This window comes from Penaeus chinensis, chromosome 39, assembly GCF_019202785.1.
Source record: "Penaeus chinensis breed Huanghai No. 1 chromosome 39, ASM1920278v2, whole genome shotgun sequence".
Lineage (NCBI taxonomy): Eukaryota > Metazoa > Arthropoda > Malacostraca > Decapoda > Penaeidae > Penaeus > Penaeus chinensis.
The window spans coordinates 22195697-22211867 of record NC_061857.1 but is presented as its reverse complement, the minus strand read 5'-3'; the positions used below and the strand labels follow the sequence as shown (position 1 = coordinate 22211867).

General features: G+C 53.7%; 1 long non-coding RNA gene across 1 annotated transcript in view; it reads left to right on the top strand.

Moving 5' to 3' along the window:
* The window catches only part of LOC125046397, a 63618-nt gene that overhangs the window by 22578 nt on the left and 24869 nt on the right, over positions 1-16171 (top strand). The window contains exon 2 of the long non-coding RNA XR_007116648.1: positions 12017-12078. This is a non-coding gene — a long non-coding RNA (uncharacterized LOC125046397). The remainder of the gene's footprint in view (positions 1-12016; positions 12079-16171) is intronic.

The window sequence follows — 16171 nt, the reverse complement described above, 5'->3', positions numbered from 1 at the left end:
TAACAAGTGAAACACGCGATGAGACGCCTTAGCACAAAGCATATTTGCTGTTTGCGTTCGAGAGAAACGGAAAGAGGAAAAAAGATCCGAGGAATTCTTCAGTGCTGGCAACTTCTTGGTAGAATGAATTCGGCGCCTGATGAAATATTCACCTCCCCAGTACCTCCTTATTGCGGATGAATATTTGATCAAATTCTGACGAGTTAACAAGGGATGCAGGGAAAGGGGGCGGGGCACAGCGCCTCGTTAGGCGGAGGCGGGGAGAGCGGGGGAGGGGGGGAGAGCGAGAGAGCAGGGGCAAGGGACAAAAATACATGGATAGACAGAGTAGTAGAAAGGCAGGTGGACAGACAGACAGTAAGTAGAGGCACGCAGAAAAGTAAACAGACACTCACACGTAGACAAGCAGACAAACAAGTAGACAGAAGGACGGACAGACAGTCAGGAACCGAGAGCAACGATTCCTTCATCAGCGCAACCCACACGAAGCTCGGCGGATTGCTGGTTAGTTCAACAGGAGAACAGGAGGCAACGCGCTTTAATGTTCTCTTCGTTGAACATCTCTCTGTCTCTGTCTCTCTCCCTCTCCCTCCTTTTCTCTCTTTGTCTCTCCCTCCCTCTTCCCCTCCCCCTCCCCCTCCCTCTTCCCCTCCCCCTCCCCCCTATTCCCTTCCCCCTCCCCCCCTCTTCCCTCCCCCCTCCCCCTCCCCCTCTCCCTCTCCCCCTCGGAATGGGCTACTCTTTCGAGGCCGATTTTGCATGACGACTCGAGACGCGACGCTTTCAGCCGCCGCTCCTGAAAGAGGGACTTGAGATGAGAGCTCGGCCGGGATGGAGAAGCTGGAGGGAGATGATGAGGCTTCAGAAATTCTTTGGAGCGTCTTTGCGTTGTTTGTAGTTGTTGTCGTTTTTGTTTTTGTTTCTCTTTGTTCGTGCTAGTTTCTCTCTCTCTCTCTCTCTCTCTCTCTCTCTCTCTCTCTCTCTCTCTCTCTCTCTCTCTCTCTCTCTCTCTCTCTCTCTCTCTCTCTCAGTCTCCTTCGCGTTTTCCCTTATGTTTATCCTTTTCTCTTGTTTCTTCTAGTTGTTTTCAGCTTTACTACTTCCTTTCTTGCTTTTCTTCTTTTGTCTTCTCATCCTCCTACTCTTCCTCTTCTTTCTATCCCCGCTTCCCATTCCTACTCCCCGTTCCTCCTTCCCTCCTCCTTCCCTCCTCCTTCCCTCTTCCCTCCTCCTTCCCTCTTCCCTCCTCCTCCCCCCCTCCTCCCTCTTCCCTCTTCCCTCTTCCCTCTTCCCTCTTCCCTCTTCCCTATCCCCCCCCCAATAGAGTGCGGACGTGTCCGCGGGCTGCCGGTAAAAGGCGGTAGCGTCGGCTGTTGGGAGCCGCCGCCGCTCCATGAATTAGGGTAATACACACACGAGGCGACCGGCGGCGCGACATACGGCAAGCGAGGCGCCCCGCCATGAGTGATGAGCGTCTTCGTCGACCGTCACACGGGCGGATGGGCGGACGGTTGGGTGGGTGGGCGAATGGGCGGATGGATGGATGGGTGGATTGGGTGGGTTTGTGGATCGGGATGTTTAGTGGGCGGTCCGACGGACGGGTGGATGAGGGAATGGGCGGAGGGACGGACGGGTGGATGAGGGAATGGGCGGAGGGACGGACGGACGGACGCACGGAAGGTAGAGAAGGACAATGGACGGACGGGCTTGCGGGCGGGTTGGGGAGGGGGGGATGGGTGGGCGGAGGGCGGGAAGGAGGGAAGGAGGGAGGCGATGGTCTCGCGACATAAGCCTTCCCTGCTGCTTGTGGTGCGTGGGCGGCTTGTGGCTGCGCGGGTCATTCACTCGATGATTATATCGCTGTCGTCGGCGCTGTTGTTGTTGTTTTCCTTGTTGTTTTCCTCGCTTTAGTCGTGTTGGTGGCCGTTGGCGTCCCCCCCCCCTCCCCCACGCCCGCGCCATTCATCCCCACTTCTCTGCCTTGCTGCGGTTATTCACTCGAGCGCCGGGAATAAAAACGTCGCTTGGATCCTGTTGTTGTTGTTTGTTTTGTTTTTGTTCGGATTAATGAGCGTCTTGATTTATTCTGTTTCTTGTTTCCTCCGATTAACCGTATTGTTTTACATCTGCATTGCACTGTAGGTTCCGTGACATTGCACCGTAGGCCCTATTTTATTGCACTGCATTGCGTAGCTGTTTTTTTCTATTTATTTTCCCATGTGTCGGTGAGTTTTATCGGAAGGTTACGCAACGTCAGGTAGCTATTAGGAGGGAGGAGGCCACCCTACGTAAAGGGGGGGGAAGGGGGGGGGGGGCTGGACGCGACCTCGCCGAACTCACTCGCATATAAAATTGTGGAGATAATTGTATCTTTCCTGGTGGTTTGTTTGGGGCTGCCCCGTTCCCGCTTCTCCTCACCTGTTAGCATTTCTGCCCTGCCCCTCTCTCTCTCTCTCTCTCTCTCTCTCTCTCTCTCTCTCTCTCTCTCTCTCTCTCTCTCTCTCTCTCTCTCTCTCTCTCTCTCTTCTTCTTCTTCTTCTTCTTCTTCTTCTCCCTTCATTTCCTGATGCTCCCTCCTTCCTCCTCCTCCTCCTCCTCCTCTCCTCCTCCTCCTCCTCCTCCTCCTCCTCCTCCTCCTCCTCCTCCTCCATCATCTCCACCATCTCCACCAGTTCCTCCACCTTGTTCCCCTAACGCGGCGTTCTCGTGCGTAAGGCCAGCACCATCCGTCGCGGCCGCCGACGCCGCCGACTTTTCCGGCCGGCCTTGCGAGCGAAGCGTAAGTGGCAGCGCGGTTGACAAAGGGTCCTCACCTTCACCGCCTTGGGACAACCTTGACGCCGGCGTTTTTTTATTAATAGGGGGGGGGGTCGGTTGTGTGGGGGGGATTTTTTTGTGGGGGGGGGTTGTGCGTGTTTGTTTGTTGTTGTTGTTGTTGTGTGTGTGTGTGTGTGTGTGTGTGTGTGTGTGCCGCTGATAGACTGTAAATGGCGAGTTATTTCTGTATGCGTAAAGGTTCCTTTAACCTTGCGTCCTCCTATCCTCTCCCCCTTCCCCATCTCCTACCCCTTCTCCCACCATCCCCTCTCGCCGTCCTCTACTCCCCCCCCCCCCCCCCCCCCCCGTCTTGTTGGTTGGGCTCATTCTCTTGTGAACCGGACGTGGAATTGAGGAGTGAAGGGAGGGGGGAGGGGGTTACTTGGAAGGGGAGATTAAGGAGAGTTTGGGGGGAGGGGTGCTTAGGGCCCCCCCCCCTCCCTACCCTGCGTGACCCCTTGCTCTCCCTGCCATTCATTGGTACATTTTATACATCTCTTTTCGTACTCTGATTCCGCGGGGGATTGTGACTGAGCTCTGGATTGTACCATTGGACGGGAAGGGAGGGGGAGGGGGAGGGGGATTTAACTACCTTTCCCCTCCCCTCTCTTCTCCACTCTTTCCTCTTCTCTCTTTCCTCCCTCTCTCTCCTCTTCTCTCTTTCCTCTCCCTCTCTCCGTTTCTACTCTTTCTCCTCTTCCCTCTTCTCTTCTCCCTGTCCCTTCTTCCCTCTTTTCCTCTTTTTCCCTCTCCCTTTTCCACCTCTTTTTCCTTCCCCTCAGATTCTCTGAACATTTCTCCTCTCCCCCCCTCACCCTCTTCTCCATGTTTCCTCTCTCTCCTTCTTTTCTTTCCATCCTCCTCCACCTCCCCCCCATTCCAGTCCCCCTCCCCCACTCCTCCTCTCCCCAGTCCTCCTCCTCCTCCCCACTCCTCCTTCCCCCTCCACCTTTCCCCCCCCTCCACCTTCTTCCCCTTTACCTCCTCTTCTGTTGTGTTGTGGCTGCTTGATGAATGCAATTTTGTCTGCCGTTTTATTGTCTCGCGTGTTCCGCCTCGTGTTCCTGTGCTCCTTGTGCTTCGTTGTTTATTGAAGGGGTTCGTGGGCCTCGGTCTTCCGTGGTGTGTCTGTGTCGCGCTGTGTGGTGGGCGGTTGTTTCGGCAGGTGGATAGAGAGATGGATAACTAGGGGGGTGTAGGGATAGGTGGATAGTTGGGTGATCATTCATAAACGTTGTAGGGTTATGTTGTTTTATGTGTATTGGCTTTAAGGTATGGTTATTTTTTGGGAACGGAATAAATTAGTAAAACGTATTTGATTAGTATAAACGAGTCGCCAAGACTGGCGAGTAGATGGGAGGGGCGAATGATACAGAGAGAGAGAGAGAGAGAGAGAGAGAGAGAGAGAGAGAGAGAGAGAGAGAGAGAGAGAGAGAGAGAGAGAGAGAGAGAGAGAGAGAGAGAGAGAGGGGCAAAGGCTTGGGCACGAATGGGCGGCGAGGAAGGTATGCGGCCGGACATCGAGGGAGGGAGTAAGGTCGGGCACGAGGGAGGGAGGGAAGGAGGGAGGGAGTTCGTGTTGGGGGGGGGGGGCGGGCGAGGCGTGAGGTGAGAGAGAAATGCCGAGTCATGAGGGCACATCATTGTCCTCACCTTTGTGACGTCATGGCGACCAAAAACCGGCCCTCCTCACCTTGCTTGTTTACACACACCGCCAATCCCCAACGCTGTAAAGAGGAGGAGCATTGGAAGGGAGGGAGGTAGGGAAGGAGGAAGGGGGAAGGGGGAGGGGGAGGGAGAGGGAGAGGGAGAAAGAAGACAGAACCAGCCTTCCTTCTTTCACCCTACACACACTTTGGACGCCTGCAGTCTTCACCCTTGGCATGGAGGACCTTCCTTCTCTTCCTTCCTCCTTACCCTCTCCGGGATCCCATGTGAAGAAAGAGGGAAGGGTGCGTTGGCATAACCCCTTTATGGCACCTGTACATCCTCCTCCTCTCCTCTCTCTCTATGTTTCTATGCTTCTATCGCTCTCTCTCTCTCTCTCTCATCTCTCTCTCTCTCTCTCTCTCTCTCTATCTATATATCTATCTCTCTCCCCCCTCTCTCTCAATCTTTCTCTCATCTCTCTCTCTCCCTCCTCATCTCATTTCATCTCCTCCCCCCCCCCCCCCCCCCCCGCTTTTCTTCATATTTGCTGTTACCTGCGCCGCCTCCTCCCCCTCTGCCGCCGCCGCCGCTGCTGTTACTGCTGCAGGGAATTCTTCGCTTTACAGCCCTCTCGTATCATGCGGAATTATTTAGATATTTAAAGTGGATGGAGTACTTTGGAGATGTTTTCTGTGTGTTTGTGCTCCCCTGGTCGGATATTGTCTAGCTAGCCCGTGTGTTCGGTCTTTCTTTGGCTTTCTCGTAATGTAGTTGTCTCCCTCTTTCACTCGCTCTCCCTTTTTTTTTCTCCTACTCCGTTCTCTTTGCCGCCAGCTCCCGCTCTCTCTTTCCCCCTTTCGTTTTCTATAGCCGTTTCCGGTCTCTTCTGGTTTTTTTTTTTTTTTTTTTTTTTTTTTTTTCTCCTCTCCCTCTCTTCAGTAATAAGTACGCCCTTATCTTGTAGCTGTTTGAAAAGAGTTCAACTTCATTTACTCCCTCCTCCCACTTCTCTCTTTCCTCTTCCCTCTTCCCTCTTCCCTCTTCTCTTTCCATTCTCCTGTCTCCCCTATTCCCACTCTCCTCACCCTTCTCTCCCCTGCCCAACATGACTGCCCTCACTGACGCCACAAATTCGACGCCCCTCATCGCTTCCCCTCATCCCTCGCCCTCCCACCCCTCCCCCCCTCTCTCTCTCTCTCTCTCTCTCTCTCTCTCTCTGTCTGTCTTCCTCCCTCCCTCCCCGCACTCACGCGCGTACACACACACATACATACACTCATTTATATATGTGTGTGTGTGTGTAGAGAGAGAGAGAGAGAGAGAGAGAGAGAGAGAGAGAGATTCCTTCCTTCCCTGTTCGTTCACTTATTCTATTTCATCCCTTTTCAGCCCGTTCACCCATTTATTCACCCACCTGTCTTTTTGCTCCTTCCCCAACGCCTCCTTCACCTCCCTTCGACTCCATCCTTCTTTCCCCTCCCTCCAGTCCCCCCCCCCCTTTCCCCCGAGGACGTCCTGCAAGCCTAATTCCAGGTGTCCCTCGAGAGGCTCGGGCGTAGGGTGGGGTAAATGCCCTCCCTGGCCAGCTGTGTGCGCCTTCTCTTGTTTTGTGATGTTTGTATGCATGTTTGTACCCCTGTGCTTGCATATCCGCGAGGAGACACACGCGCGCATCTTTGCTGGGCGCAAGCATGCCCGCATATGTATGCATGTGTTTGTATATGTGCGTACATGGGGTGCATTCGGGCGTCCCGCGTCAGTAGCGATTCGGCCCGCGCCGCCGCACCACATTCCCGCGGCCTCCTTGCTATAAATCTCCTTGTTGAGCGCCCGTGTCTGTCCGGGCGGCACCGGGGGCGGGGACGGGGCGGGCCGGCCGGGTGATGGTCAGGGGGAGGGGGGCGGTGCGGGGCCGGAGGGGGAGGGGGCCGGAGGGGGAGGGGGCCGGTGATCTACGAGTGTTCCTCTCGTGTCCGACCCGCCACCGCTGACATCTTAATGGATCTCTCTCATGTGTGCTTGTGCTGTTGCTCTCTTTTTCTGCTGTCGATGTCCTTCCGCAGCGGAGGCCGCTTTTTGGGCTGCCGCTGCGGCGGTAATTAGGCGCGGGGAGACCGAGGGGGTGGGGTGGGGGGCTTTTGCATGGGTTGTGCAGGCGAAGGGACTCGGCAATTAGCCTGCCTTCTTTGTGCCGGGCTGGAACTGGCTCTTGACCTGCTTGTGTACCCATCTTTGTACCTTGTACCTTTATTTATTTATCGATACATTGTTCAGTATTTTCATTCAGCCACTGACACCCAGGCGTAGTGCCAGGAACCGATAACACAAGGCTGTGCAGGCAAGTTAGAGCAATACCTTTAGCCCTCCCTCCCTCTTTCCTTTGCCTACGAGTTCTTCCACTATTGAAATACTACTAGTACTATTTCTGCTTCCCCGCAGCTGTCTCCTCTTTTCCCCCTCTCTCTTTATACTCTCTCACTGCTCTGTCCTCTCTCTTGCATTCTCTCCCCTCTCTCTTTATCCTCTCCCCCTGTTTGATCCTCTCTATCCTATCCCCTGCTCTCTCGTCTCTCTTTATCCTCTCCCTTGCACTCGCATTTTTCTTTTCCCCTCCCTCTATTTTTTCCTGTCTTTAGCCCCCACTTTCTCTTTCCCCTCTCTAGCTCTCCCTTTTCCCTTCACCATCCCCTCACCCTCCCTCTCATTCTACCGTTTTCTCTCTTTCTGTCCCTCCTCTCTCTCTCTCTCTCTCTCTCTCTCTCTCTCTCTCTCTCTCTCTCTCTCTCTCTCTCTCTCTCTCTCTCTCTCTCTCTCTCTCGCTCTCTCTCTCTCGCTCTCTCTCTCTCTCTCTCGCTCTCGCTCTCTTTCTCTCTCTCTCTCTCTCTCTCTCTCTCTCTCTCTCTCTCTCTCTTTCTTTCTTTCTTTCTCCCTCTCCCCCTCCCTCTCTTCTCCCCTCTTCCCCTGTCTCCTCCCCCCCCTGCTTCCTTCCTTTCTTCCCCCACCGTCAAGCAGCCGGCAATACACGTCCTCAGGTGACAGTTATTGTGGCTCATTGTTGAATGTTATTCCGTCCGTCATGCGCAGTCGTGTGGTCAATGCTGTGCGGTCTTCTGCCTGCGTGTGTGCTTGTGTGCGGGATGAGTGTGCAATGTGTGCTTGATTAGTGCGTGTGTGGCGCGTGCAATCCCCTCTTGCTCACCTTGTAGAGTACGCCAGGTGATTGAGGGGGGGGGGGGGGGGGGCGATTGGGAGGAGGAAGTTGGGGGTAGGGGGTAGGATTGGGGGGGGTTCTGAGTGACTTATATTATGATCCTGCTTGTTGTGTGGAAACGTTAAATGGGTTAGACTTATGTTTTATCTTTATTTTTTTATTTTTTATTTATTTTTTTTTTTGGGGGGGAGGGTGGGGTGCGGGAGTCTTTATATCATGAGGGTCATTTTCCGCTGGCGGGGGGTGGGGGGGGATGAGGTGTTAGTCCCCGGGTCTCCTTCTAGAGTGCACAGCCCCCCCCCCCCCCCATTTCCCCTCTCCACAGATGATTTATCCTCGAGTAACATCATCCACCCTCGCACTTGTCAGGATCAGTGTAGCCTGGATTTTATCCTGATCGTAGAGTCGTATTATTGGTAATTTTCTTCGGCATCGTTTTAGTTTTTCTTTATATTATTGTTTGTTTTGCTTTTTCCTCTCTTTCTCTCCTACCTCTTTTTCTCCTTCCTTTTCTCCTCCCTTCCTTCTCTTCTCCTCCTTCCTCCTTCCTCCTTCCTCTTCTTCTCCCCCTACTTCTTCCTCCTTCCTCTTCTCTCCATCTTCTCCTCTTCATCTTATCCGTAGGGATTATGAGTGGGAGGGGAAGATGGATCGTCGCGCGACATCAGGTGAGGCGCTGTGGCCAGGAAGAGCCCATGAAATCAGGAGGGCAGGAAGAGGTCGAAGGACAGGCGATCGGGAGAGGAGGAGGAATGGAGGGAGGGGGGGGGGGGCAGGAGGAGGTAGAGATGACGATGACGACGACGACGACCAGGAGGAGGAAAAAGAGGAGGATGAGGAGGAGGAGGAGAAGGAGGAGGAGGAGGAGAACAGATAGTTGTTTGGGAGAAGTGATGGAGGCAGCGAGGCAATTCAAGGGACAGCAGTGGATTCGGGTTGGAGGAGGAGAAGGGGACACTGGGAATGAAGGAGGAGGAGGACGAGCAGGAGGAGGAGGAGGGAGGAGGAGGAAGCCATGAGTTTGAGAGGGCGAGATGAGTCCAGGTAATAAGAGGGAGAAGAGGAGGTTGGGTGAAAAGGAGGAGGCCAAGAGGAATGGGGGAAGAGGAGGAGGAGGAGGAGGCCAGGGAGTTGAGAGGGCAGGAGGTTAGGAGGGCAGGAGGGAGGGCGTCCTTCCTGCCCGTCTTTCCTGCTGCTTCGCCGCCACGCACGCTTGCCCCCGGCCCCTCCCGGCGGCGGGGGAGAAGTGGCTGCTGCTCGCTTCTTCTCTTGCTTTTCTTCTTTATATTATGATTTATTAGTGATTGGTGAATTGCCATTGTAGTTCTTAATAACTATTATCGTCTCCATCGTCACCACAGTCGCCATTCTTAATTACTGTAAAACTTGATTCTAGTGATAATTGGTCCGGTTATTTTGTCCCCCTCCTTCTCCTTCTTCTTCTTCTCTTCCTTTGCCTTCTCCTTATACTTCTCCTCCTCCATGTTCTCCTTATTTCTTCATTTTCTCCATCTCCTTTTCTTCTCTACCTCTCTTCTCTTCTTACTGGAGAAAGTTATTTTTGAATGGCTTCAATAGCTTTCTGAACGATTAAGATCTCATTCATCAAAGAGATAGATGGATGGGGAGGAGAAGAGAGATAGGAGGAGGAGGAGAGGGAAGAGGGATAGTGTGATAGATTGAGAATTATCCTTCAATCTCCTCTATAATTTGATTTTTTCTCTTCTCTTAGCAACGCTTTCTCACCTATTTTCTGCTTAGCCCTATTCCGTTCCCAGCTCCCCCCATATCCCCTAATTTTATTTATTATTTCCTCCTCCCTTCTTTTCCTGTCCTCTCCTTTCCCCCCTCTTCCCCTCCCTCCTTTTCTGCTACCTTCATTATCTCATCTTCGCTTCCCTTCCACACCTTCCTTATCTTCATCCCCCTTTCTTCCCCATTTCCATTCCTCTCCTTAGCCTACTCTCTCCTTTTCCCCTTCTCATCCTATTTGCTTCTCCCTTTTTTCCCATCGTCCCATTCTCCCTTTTCTATATTTTCCCCATCTCTCTTTCTCCACCCTATCTCCCCCATCTCCCCATCCCCATACCCTCCCCATCTACCCATCACCCTCCCATTACCCTCTCCCCATCCCCACCCAATCCCCATCCCATCTCCCCATCCCCTCCCTATTCTTCCACCCCCCATCTCCTCATCCCCTCCCATCCCCTCCCTATTTTTCCACCCCCATCTCCCCCTCCCCTCCCCTCCCTATCTCCCCAGGTAAAGCGGATGGCCTTGATTTCCGCAGTGAACAAAGAGGAACGGGACGAAAGTGTAGCGTTTAGCGGGGCCCTCGCTGATTGTGGGTTGTCGTAGGGGTGGGGGTGGGTGGGGGTGGGTTGTATGAGGGGGTGGGTGGGATGGAGGGGGGTTAGTAAGGGGGTGGGATAGTTGTGGGTCGAGGTTAGGGAAGGGGGGGTGGTGGAGGAGGAAGGGATGTGGATAGGCGTGGATAGGGGTTAGATAGGGTGTTTTGGGAGGAGGCCCAGTCCTTTTCCTTCCCCTCCCCCTCCTCCATTCCCTCTCTTCCCTCCTCGCCTCCCCTCCTCTCCACTCTTCCCTTCCTCGCATCCTCTCCTCTCCACTCTTCCCTTCCTCGCATCCCCTCCCTCCGCCTCCCTTCCCTTCCCTCCCCCCTTCCCCATCCCCTCCCCCATCCCCTCCCCCATCCCCTCCCCCAGAATCGTGTCCCTGCAGACGACCTCGGCGCTGGGAATCTGTCTGAAGTAGTGCGGGGGACCATAGCTTAGCCCCATGTGTGTTCCGGAGGCGCGGTAGGGTCGGTGGCCGCTTCAGGGACATATGGGGAGGGGGGGGAAGGGGAGGGAGGGAGGGAGAGGGGAAAGAGGAAGAGAGGAGTGAAGGAAAGATGAATGGATGGATGGATGGGTGGATGGTAAAGGGGGGGTGAAGGAAGAAAGAAATAAAGTAGGAAGAGAGTAGGAGGAGAGGAGGGAGGGAAAAGAGATCAGGCCTCCAGTGGAGGGGGTGAGGCCTGGTGAGAGGGGAGGGGGAGGGAGGGGAAGGGAGAGGATGGAGTGTTGAAGGAGTTGTTAGTGGTTGGAGTGGTAGTTGCGAGCGCCGGCGTTTGTTTGTGTATGCGGCAGGCGCGGGCGTCGTCAACACGGGTCGTTCGGTCGTTGGCGGCTTTGGGTCCGTGGGCGGCGGCGGCTCGCTCGTCAGCGGGTTTTCTTGCGGTTCGGTTTCGTCTGGTGGGCGTGCATCGCGGCGCCGACCACGGGCGGGGGCGGCGGGCATCGGGCGCAGGAGGGAGACATGGTCGTGCGCGGACTTGGATTAGTGGGTGCGTGATATAGTGGGAATGCGCGCGCGCGACTCTGTGTGCGTGTTTGATTTTAGTATGTAAATGTATATGCATTTGTATATGTACAACTATGTATGTATTCAATACATGTATCTGTCTGTCTCTATACGGTGTGTACATGCGTCAGTAAATGAATAATGTGTCCGAGAGAGCATGTGCAGCTGCATACATAGAAGTGCATAAGTCGGCGCGGCGGCGACCGCACGCGGCCCGGCGGGTCCCGCGCAGGCCCACTCGCCATCTGCCTTCCCTTCCCCGCCAACCCGCCCGCCCGGCCATCCGCCGCCCACTCGGGTATTAACGGATCCGCAACACTACATTAACTCTTGTCCTTTTTTTCTGGGGGAGGAGGAGTGGGGGGAGGGGTGTCCGGAGTAGCGTAGGGGGGGGGTGCCGGGTAGGGGTGAGGTGGGGTAAGGCAATCCCTTTGTTCCTTGCACTCGTTTCGCTCGCTCCGTCGGCGGGGACCCCTTTTTTGCGCCTGTGGAGGGCGCTACAATTCTCTGTTTATCTACCTGCGCTGCTCGTGGCCGGGGGGGGGGGGGGGGGGTGCGGCGTGGCCGGCTGGGCGTCCGTTTTCTGAAGGCGGCGTGCAGGGGAGGGGGGGGGGGGACTTGCGAAAATGCGGGTGATAAAGGCCTTGACGCTGGATTAAGACTTGGTATTAGTATTAAGTATTTTGATCAGTATTAGCATAATTATCATTATTTTCACCAATGTTTTTGGTATTCTGTTTTTATTAATTATTATTATCACTGTTGCTCTCAGTAGTAGTAGTAGTAGTAGAGTAGTCGTAGTAATATTTATTGTTAGTACTATAGTATTTGTGGTACTATTGTTTACTATTGTTAGTAGCAATATTTTTCTTATTTTTGTTACTACTATTATTATTATTGTTGATATTATTTTATATGTTGTTATTTTACAGCTTATTATGAACAATTATAAACGAGCGCTTATCATCTTTGCAGGTATGGCAATTACTATCTTGACCAGTTGCTAAGCGTGTCGGAAGATGTATGGCGGCGCCGAGGTAAGTAGTTTCGTGTGTGTTTGTGAGTGTGTGAGTGTGTGTGTGTGTGTGAGTGAGTGAGTGAGTGTGTGAGTGAGTGAGTGAGTGAGTGAGTGAGTGAGAGAAAATATGCCCCTGTTGACCCGGCGTCTAGGTGTAAAGACGAATACAGGGAGGGAGGAAGGAAGAGGAGTAGGGGGAAAAGGGAGAATATATGAATGAAGGAGGAAGAGGAGAACGTAGGAAGGAAGAGAAGGGAACGAGAGAGGAAGTAAGAAAAGAGGGAACATCCGGATGGAAAGGAAAATAGGGAAGGAAAAGGCAGGAAAACAAGAAAGCAAAGAAGTGAAGGAAGAAGCAGGAGGAGCAAAGATAGAAGGCAGGAAGTAGGGACGAGGAAGCCGAGGGGGTCGGAGCGAGACAAGAGAGAAGGAAATGGGGATGGAAGAGAAATTTGAAGGACGGCTTACAAAAGGTCGGAAAGCAAAAGGACGAAACGACAGTTGGGAAAACGGGGAAGGCGAAAACAGGGGAAGCAGAGCGAGAGTAGGATGGAAGCAGGAGGCGAGGGGAAGGTAGGAACAAAACAACGTGCAAGCGGAAGGTGGGGTTACTTCTCCGCCGTCGTGCTTGTGCGAGAGGAGGGAGGGGAGGGCGAGGGTGAGGGGAAGAGAGGGAAGGTGAGGGGAGTAGAGTGTGAGGGTGAGGGGAGGAGAGGGGAGAGCGAAGGTGAGGGGGGGAGAAGGAAGAGCGAGGGTAAGGGGAGGAGAGAGGGGAAGAGGGAGAGCAAGGGTGAGGGTGTCGAGGCTGAGGTTGCGAGGAAGAACGGTAAGTGGGGGTTCCTCCCGTGCCCCGTGCGTGCCCCATCGTACTTCCTCCTTCCTCCGCGTGCCTTTCCCTTTCTCTCTCTCTCTCTCTCCCTCTCTCCCTCTCTCCCTCTCTCCCTCTCTCTCTCTCTCTCTCTCTCTCTCTCTCTCTCTCTCTCTCTCTCTCTCTCTCTCTCTCTCGCTCTCTCCCTCTCCCTCTCCCTCTCCCTCTCTCCCCGCCCTTCCTTTCCCCTATCTTCCTCCCTTTCGCTCTTTTCTTCCTCTCTCGCCTTCGCTTTTTCACTCTTCCTCCTCCTTCTCCTCTTCCTCCTCCTCCTCCTCCTCTTCCTCCTCCTCCTCCTCCTCCTCCTCCTCTTCCTCCTCCTCCTCCTCCTCCTCTTCCTCCTCCTTCTCCCTTTCTTTCTTTTTTTTTACTTTTAATCCCCATTGGTTCTTTTTCCTTCTCTCTTCCTTGCGGTCATCGTCACTGGGGAGATGTGTTTCATCTTTCATTCCTTCCTTTACTTGCTTTCGTTATCCTCGTCCTCCCCTCTCCTCCCTCTCCTCCTCCTCCTCCTCCTCCTCCTCCTCCTCCTCCTCCTCCGCCTCTCCTCCCTCTCCTCCTCCTCCTCCTCCTCCTCCGCCTCTCCTCCCTCTCCTCTTCCCCTTTCTCTTCCTCTTCCTCCTCTCCCTCTCCTCCTCCTCCTCTTCCTCCTCTCCCTCTCCTCCTCCTCCTCCTCCTCTTCCTCCTCTCCCTCTCCTCCTCCTCCTCTTCCTCCTCTCCCTCTCCTCCTCCTCCTCTTCCTCCTCTCCCTCTCCTCCTCCTCCTCTCCCTCTCCTCCTCCTTCTCTTCCTCCTCTCCCTCTCCTCCTCCTTCTCTTCCTCCTCTCCCTCTCCTCCTCCTTCTCTTCCTCCTCTCCCTCTCCTCCTCCTCCTCTTCCCCCTCCTTCTCCTCCTCTATTCCTCCACACCACTCTCCTTCTTGTAGTCATTCATTCGCCTACCTTTCTTTCTTTTTCATTCAGTCTTAGTTCATTCATTTCATTCATTTCACAGTGAATCGATATCGTTATTTCTTTCTTGTAATTTGCTTTTGAGTGTTTTTGTTGTATATATATATTATCCCTTTCTTTGTTCGTCTCGTCTATTTGTATTCTCCTATTTTGGTGTTTGTGCGTATATATGCTTCGAAATAGGCCCCCCCTGTATGCGTTTTTCTTCTTTCCTCGCCTTCCTGCCCGATGTTTATCCACTCCCTTCTCTCTTTCTCTTTCTTTCGCCGTCATTTCAGGGTGTTCTCCCCATCTCTGGTGTTTATCCGTGTCTGTCTTTGTGTATGTCTCGAAGTGTACACGAGGGTATTTTTCTTGGCGCACGTGATGGCCGCCCTTCAGAGTCTCTCTGGCCTTCCCTTCCGCTCTGCATCCACGCCCTCGCAGGGGCCGTGGGCGCCCGCTTCCCCTGGGCATCCTGACATCCGCCACGTCGCGTCCCTCGAGCCTGCCCATCTTCCGTCGCCCGTCGATCGGTGATGAGAGCGAGTGAGAGCGAGTGAGAGCGAGTGAGAGCGAGTGAGAGCGAACGCGGGCGGCGGCGGCGGCGGCGGAAGTTCGTAGCGGGAGCGGTAGCAGAGGGCGTTTTTGCGCGCCCGGGTGTTTGGCGAGGGCGAGTGGGCGCAAAAATTATCCCACGGACCTGCGACAATTTTCTCTCGCTTTTCTTTTTTTTTCACTAATTATTTATTGAACATTTTATGGCCGTTGTTATGATTTCCTCCTTTGTGATGATCGACTCATTTACGATCGTTCGGTGGTAATAAAGTAGAGCAGTTTAGGGGGTAAGGGGGAGTGGGCAGCGGGGATGCGCGTCCTCGCTCTGGCCCATGCCCGCTCTGCATCGCCGCCTCCCCGTCACCCTCTCCCTCGCCTCATTCGGTCTTTCTTTATTCTTCCTTCTGTCTCCCTCTCTCCCTCCATTCTCCCTCTCTCCCTCCATTCTCCCTCTCTCCCTCCATTCTCCCTCCTCTCTCCCTCCATTCTCCCTCCTCTCTCCCTCTCTCCCTCCATTCTCCCTCCTCTCTCCCTCTCTCCCTCTCTCCCTCCATTCTCCCTCCTCTCTCTCTCTCTCTCCCTCTCTCCATTGTCTCTCCCTCGCTCCCTCTTCCTCTCCCCATCTGCCCCTCCCCTCCCCTTCTCCCCTCCCTCTTCCCCCAGAACTGCGAAGCCAAAGTGTCCAATAAATCATGCAAATACCAGTGATGGATACTGTTTTATATTCTCTCTCGATTTTTTTACCTCTTATTTTCCTTTCTCTTTTTTTTTATTTAATCTCTTCCTCCCAAGACGGATGTGCGCGACGTCTGTTGGCCGTCGGGAGGCAGCAGGACGATCAGCAGTCCGTCGGCGAAGGACTCTTGAGCAGGACGCCAGGTGGAGCTGCATCGGCGCGCCTTGTTACCGTGTTATTATCCCTCCCTCTCCCTCCCTTCCTCCCTCTCACTCCTTCTATCTTCCTATCTTTCTCTTCCTTTCCTGTTTCTCTTTCTCTTTCTCTCTTTCTCTCTCTCTCTCTCTCTCTCTCTCTCTCTCTCTCTCTCTCTCTCTCTCTCTCTCTCTCTCTCTCTCTCTCTCTCTCTCTCTCTCTCTCTCTTTTTTTCTCTTCCTTTCCTGTGTGTCTCTCTCTCTCTTTCTCTCTCTCTTTCTCTCTCTCTCTCTCTCTCTCTCTCTCTCTCTCTCTCTCTCTCTCTCTCTCTCTCTCTCTCTCTCTCTCTCTCTCTCTCTCTCTCTCTCTCCCTCCCTCCTCTCTCTCCTCTCTCTCCTCTCTCTCCTCTCTCTTGTCTCTCACCTTTCCTCCTTCCCTCTCCTTTCCTTCTCTCCCTCTCCCCTCTTCCCCACTACCCGTCCTCGTGTCAGTCGTCGTCCGTCTTTTTGGTCAGATGTTGGCATTTCCTCCTTCTGTCTTGGCCGTTACCACCGCGTCCTCCTCCTGGCCTCTTATTATCTCCTTACCTCTTCTCTCTTTTCATTTGTTTTCTTTCTCTCTCTCTCTCTTCCCCTTCGCTCCCCAAGCCTCTCTATCACCATCATCTCACTCACTCCCTCTCCTTCTTTCTCTCCGTCTTTCTACATCCCTTTCTCTTCCACTCTGTGTCTCTTCCTCTCCCCCCCCCCCCCGTTTTTTTTCTGCTTCTCCATCGTTTTTTTCCAGTTCTCTTCCTTCTCCCATTTCTCACGCCTTATCTAGAATATGCGATTTTTGGGTGTCTTCTTTCCCTCTCTTCCTTCTTCGCTTCTCGGGATTTTCTTCTC